The sequence below is a fragment of the Gigantopelta aegis genome, chromosome 4, assembly GCF_016097555.1.
Source record: "Gigantopelta aegis isolate Gae_Host chromosome 4, Gae_host_genome, whole genome shotgun sequence".
NCBI classification, from domain to species: Eukaryota; Metazoa; Mollusca; class Gastropoda; order Neomphalida; family Peltospiridae; genus Gigantopelta; species Gigantopelta aegis.
The window spans coordinates 46,839,322-46,846,250 of NC_054702.1; positions in this window are offsets into that span (position 1 = coordinate 46,839,322).

The following is a 6,929-nucleotide window of genomic DNA, read 5'->3' on the forward strand; positions in this document are numbered from 1 at the left end:
GCCATCAGCAAAGTTTCAAATAATATGTATTAAACATTTCACTGCAAGGTGGTCAACTTGCCACTCTCTACAAACTTTCCTGGAGCTTTTCCTGGTGAAGACTATATAAGCACCTGGAGTCAACCAGGAAAGATTTATTTGGTAAAACAATCCACCCAAATTAATATTTAAAATTTAAAAACATTTTGATTTTGATTTTTAAAAAAAAATCAAATGTAGGTCTACTAAAGCTACATTTCCCTATGTTCATGGTTTCACGCAATACGTACACAGAAAACGGACATATGAAAACGTAGCTTTACTGGGGTTTTTTTAAATTATTATTATTTAAAAAAACAATTTGGAGCATTTAGGATTGTATTTAGATGGCCTAATAACAATTATAATTTTTTTGGTTTTGATTTAATGTAAATATCCATATTCATATAGGCTACTTAGCTCTTTTTTTTAACACCCAATAGTAAGAACATAAACATTCATCATTTCAATAATAATTATTTCACCGAAACAGTCAAAAACTAAATTTGGTCACATTTGTCCACTAAGTTACTGTCCCAAGTAGTAAGTCTATACATACAGTCTGTTGTATGAACCAAATATACTGGTAGTATTATTTTTCATTCAAATCCATTTTATTCTGGATGGTGTCCAGTGTTGAAATCAATGTAGAAACTAAAAATTATTTAGGATTTACTTTGTGTCCCCATTTATTATGTCCACTGTTATTATTTTATTTTAGACAAATACAGTCACTGAGAGATACATATGGAATGTTTTTAAATACTCACCAGATGGCATTGCAATCCCTGTCAGTAATGAGAAGCATGGTTTTGATCAGATGTGACACATTTCTAATTTATTTTCAATTTTGGAAATGCGAGTCAGTCATACCTTTATTATATGTCTGCAAGGTTACCAATGTAGTAATCCACCATTATACCACAAAGTAGGTTAAGTATACCAAAACCTAAAATAAAAGCCTGAGTGGTAATATGTCAGACTAGCAAGGTCATAGGACGAGTCATTTAAGAAAATGTCTACTATGTTACCGTCTGCTAAGTTACCTTCAACAAACTAACTTAGTAGACCAGTGTTGGTAACCTAGTAAACAAACAGGTAGAAATGCCATCATTACATGGAGTTATTGCTAAAATGTTACTATTAATAGGTCTCCTACATGTTTATACTGAATAATAGTTTACCTATTTAAAGTGTAGTCCTAGAATATTAGCTTTACTGGAAATTTGTGACACTTTAGTAACATAGTGGACAACGAAGTAACTTAGTGGCCACACTGTCAGTATATCAGTTACTAGTATAAAACACATCACAGTTGTCATCACATTGATTTATACTAATAGTTAATGATGTACACATACTTGTTTTCAATTATTTTAATAAATACAGGTAGATTTTATTTAACTACTACCAGTGTACCAGTTAATTACTATATACCGTGTTTATAACATTTGCAGAGTGCCAGTAAAATTAGGATGAACTTTTTTTATGTGGAACTAGGATAGTCAGAAGTCAGTGATTTGTCCCGATATATAAACAAAATTAAGGGTCAGGTGTTATGGTGTGCACTGTATTAATATTTCAATTTTGTGGTAGTATGTTGATTAAAATAATGGTTATACATATAGCTGCTGTATGCACGGTTGTGTTTATTACTAATGGCATCTTTTCAGTTTGATTTAGTGATATATATCCCAATGAATGTGTTCTCTACCTGGCACATGAAAGTGTCACCGAAGTAAATAATAATAAAAAAAATAATTTACAAACAAAAAATAAACCCCACCCCCCACTGAATTCTGACCAGGGGGATGCCAGTTGTGTTTGTTTAATAGCTGACCTGTGCAAATGCAAATACATTCTTTCTGCAGAGTTCTTATATTCTAACTTCTGTAGAGTCACGTTAATTATGAAATATTGGCTAACACTACTTTTACTCAAACAACAGCACAAATAGCTCAATCAACGCTGAAGTGACTGTTGTTGTATCTTCATGTATATGGTTTTTGTTTGCGTTTATTTTGTAAATTGCACACGCTTCACAATCGCCATCGGTATGTCACAAACCAGTAGCGCCATTTTAGGTTACATTTTTCAGATTAAACTGATTTATCAACACAAGAAATCAACACTTATACACAATACTGTCTTTATTGTCTGCTGTATCACTAATCTTCAGCATGGAACTGTCATATCAACACTAGGAGGGAAGGCAGCTTCATAATATTGATTTAAAGTATGTGACCTATGTTGGTACAGTTTCTGAGAATCACCCATATGTAATCCCATGGGTCGCTGTAGATGTGTACACTCCTTATTCTTGTACCTCAAACTACTACAAATGAAGGATATTTGTGCATCTTTGCATTAAATGTATCTGGCTGTATTCAGTGTTAAACAAGGCATCATAAGGTTGTACAATGAGACAGCTATACAGGTGGAGTGCATTCTGCCTCAACACTAAGGACATTTATGGGTATATTTATGAAAACTGTTTGTCTCCTTCCAAAACCAACCACTAATGGTAGTAAGCATTAACAGACACAAGTTATGAGGCCAGATCTTATAAATGATATAAGCATGTACACATGCATGCATTTAACATTTCAAAAGTGTTGAAAAATAAAAACAGAAATAATATATGATTTTGTCAGCTGAAGTAAATTTTTAAAAAAGATGAGTATTGGCTTGTAGTTCAATTTTGTATTTGTTATATTGATCCATCAGGGTTTCTGCCAGAGGGTAAAATGGGTATGGCGCCATACCCACATATTTGGGTAGATTTTTGTTTTAATTAACTTTTGACAAAATTTATTATTCTTATCAGTACTGTATGATTGTCTTAACCCCAGCCCAAAACTTAACCCATTTTCTTTCTGGAGGAGGCCCTCATACTGTGGTTGCATTCAATTCCATAGCGCCATACCTATACATTTCTTTCTGGCAAAAACACTGTCCATGGAACATTTTGTTTGATTTCAAATATTATGATATTCATGCTGAGGACGTGAGGTGTCTTTAATCATTCATTTACTCATTTGAATTAAATGTGTAAGTTATGTGTAACAGTTAAGATTTTAAATGTTATTTATTGTCAATTCCGATTGAATCATTTACATCTGATGATGACCTCACATCAGAAAAATAATCGTCTGTATTTAGACCTGTGACCTTGTTACTCATTCTTTTTACTGTATGTCTGTTCTGATAATTAAATATAGATAATCAGAGTTTTTACTGTAAGTCAGTTAGTTCATTAGATGGTTATTATAAGTAACTTGGTGGAAGTTAAACCTGGTCTACTATGTTAGCGCATGTCCACTAGGTTACTTTCATGAACAATTGTATTTTTTTAATTTAATTAAAATGTATGTTGTTAATGGATATTAGCATATATTTACAAGGGCAGTAAAAGGATGTGCTGGTTGATATATAGTAAAACTACTGTACAATACCTTATTTTCGCGTGTGAATGAAATTCGTGAAAATATATTCCACGCGAAAATAAAGGCCGACAAAAAAATAAAAAAAATATGTAGTCTCGTTCAACTATACCACATTAGTTTCCGATGTACGAGGCTAGTAGTAAAAAAGCGGTGCCCCCTCCTGTCACGGAACAAACCACAAAACACAAAAGCTGTTTAAAACTTTAAATCAAGAACACGATGATAAGTACATACATGATAATAAAACGGCAAGAGCTCCACCCGTTCCCCCCATCATTTATAATAGTTTATTAATGTTTCCCTTTTTTTTTTTCGTTTTGTATCCCGAGTACTCTGACTGTAAGAGAGCTAGACGGACATTTGGACATAAACACGCTCTCATTACAGTCAGAGACCAACCTATGTCTTTTTTTGGCAATTCCTGACTACCAAACGGTAGGCAACGAATCCCGCTCTAATACCACAACAATCCTATGTTTGACGTCAAATACCTTTACATCAATCATTTTCGAGTTAAGTGATACAAAAAAAATCCACATATTAATCACTAATACCATACTAGTCTACAGAAAGAAACCCGACAGCACACAGCACCCACATTCAGCTACGCTTCGTGACACTCCGTCGCAACAATTACAAAGCTCGGCGATCTATTTCGAGACTGGGCGATTCCGCCTTGTGCAGCAGTTACAGGGGTCATCTCATAAGAGGAGGCAGTACGTAGCACATACTTTTGCCGTATCCTGTCGATAACACCCCAAATTTATCCTTCAAATTCAAATGGAATCAATAATGTGTAATTGTTTTGGTTTAATGACGTAATGAAATCCAAATTCATCCAAAACGGCATTAGCCAACTCTTCCATGTTGTAACTTCGCTTGATATGAGACGGCCCCTGTAACTGCTGCACAAGGCGGAATCGCCCAGTGCGCGATCACGTGGTCTACGTCTCGAAATAGATCGCCGAGCTTTGCAATTGTTGTGACGGAGTGTCACGAAGCGTAGCTGAATGTGGGTGCTGTCGGATTTCTTTCTGTAGTATGTGTATTAGTGATTAATATGTGGATTTTTTTTAATCAGTTAACTCGAAAATGATTGATGTAAAGGTATTTGACGTCAAACATAGGATTGTTGTGGTATTAGAGCGGGACTCGTTGCCTACCGTTTGGTAGTCAGGAATTGCCCAAAAAAAAGACATAGGTTGGTCTCTGACTGTAATGAGAGCGTGTTTATGTCCAAATGTCCGTCTAGCTCTCTTACAGTCAGAGTACTCGGGCTAGTCGTTTTGTAGCATGATGATATTAGTTAGGGTTAGGGTTAGGGTTAGGGATATATATACCCCATCAAAAAATCCCTCTTTAGATCGATAACTAATGGGGGGAACGGGCGGTACACTTTCCAATAAAACAATACTGTTACAATACTAACACTAAAAAGTTTTATACTGTTTTCCTTCGCATGTGCTAGCGATCAGTCTACACGTGTTCAACGACGGAAGTAAACATGCATTATCACGGTATATTAAAAATGTGGAAGTGAAAAAATCCGAACTGGGCTATGTTCAGATGTTTCACAATTTTATTTTTATTTTTCGCAAAGGCCTGCAAGTCTGAAACCTGTTCGTATTAAATCTGTTTTTCCTTTCATAGCATCATGTGCATCAAGTTACTGAGTACTAGTAGCCTGCGTCTTAAAATTGCGTTTCTTCTGTAAGCTTATTAAGTTGTAAACAATTATAAAGTCTTGATTGGTTAAAGCAGGAAAACTATTGTTTTATCGTTTCACAGTTTAATTACAGCAGATCTCTGCTGTGTATAGCACTCGTGTGTACATGTAGGATTAGTTCTACAGATTCTCGGAACCGAACATACGGGTACTTCGGCCCTATCCGCCATTGTTTATCACGTGATGCGGTGAAGCTTCTCCTTAGTTACGTATGGTTTGATAGTGAATTTAGTAAATTTCAGTCGATCATTTACAACAGTTAACAGCCAAGATGCCTAAAACATGTTGTGCAGTTGGCTGCATAAACCATAACTTGATGTTAAAAAAAAATATCGTTTTACAAATTTCGAAAAGAAGAGACCAGACGCCGCTTCTGGGTAGAGGCACTAAAACGTGACAAACCTGATGCAACGCCATGGCTTCCCACACAGAATGCGACTACGTTGTGTTTAATGTTGTTGCTTGTCGACAATAACCGACGTTAATAGCAACCAAAATGGTTAAAGCATGTGCATTGATAAGATTTCCACATTATACTGTAAATAAAATGCACAATTCCATCTACTTTCATGACCCCCCCCCCTCCAAAAAAAAAAAACGAACAAAACGCGGATGCATCCAGTTCTTGAATAAAGAGATACTCTTTTTATCATCAATTTGTGTGGTCTTCGTTTAATCTAATTTTAGAGTTCAATCAAGACATTCTCTATACTTGTATTTATTTTGCCATCTTCGCCTACTACATTTATTTATTTATATATATTTATTTTTAAAATAAAAGTATATGTAGTTAAATTACACACACACACACAATAATAATGTATTATACATTCTTTTTTAAAGTTTATTTTTAATTGTTTTGGTGTGTGTGTGAGTGTGCAAATGTGTCTGTAGCAGGCCTGCAGTACGAAAATATAGCTTTTCTACTACTTTATATATAAATATGGCTTCTCCCCCTACCAAGATTGTCCGTACTAAAGATTTTGCCCCTATCCCACTTCAGATATTGTACCTGTGGACATGTAATATCCCAAATGTATAATGTATTAAACAATAAAGGTATACTTGTATCTCGGATACACACATACATACATACGCATACATGTGTATAATATATATATATATATACACACACACACACACATGTATATATGTTTCTGGTGGGGTTTTTTAATTTACTTTGTTATGAATCAATGTAATTTGGTGTTATGAATCAATGTAATTTGGTGGTTGTGGCACATTTGTAGATTTTGCTTCTGTTCTAGTTTAAGGACTTACCTTTTTGCATCTACATGTCGTTTTATGGTATTCTGCAGTTCTTCGGATTGATGCGTGTGTGTGTGTGTGTGTGTGTGTGCGCGCACAATCTGCTTCAGCAATTATCTGCAATAAAATGAATGGTCATCGCCATATTTGATATTTGTTTTCCTTTCTAAAAACAGTTTCACATGGAGAATAATATGGCATTTAACCATCTCATTCATACATTTTCCTTGAATATGCTACATAAGTGCATCTATACAAGAGGTAATTTAACCCTGGTTAAAAGCAACTTGGGTTAAATATGTGTAGTCTAGCAGAAGGCATATTGATACAGATCAGTTTACTAACAGTCATGATAATTGCCCCATCTCCTTTCTCCACCTGTATCTTATGAAAAATTAGTTTTGTACATATTACTTAAATTTTAATTGCAATAAAAAACAATTCCAATACAGCCAAAGACAAAATTTGCAATA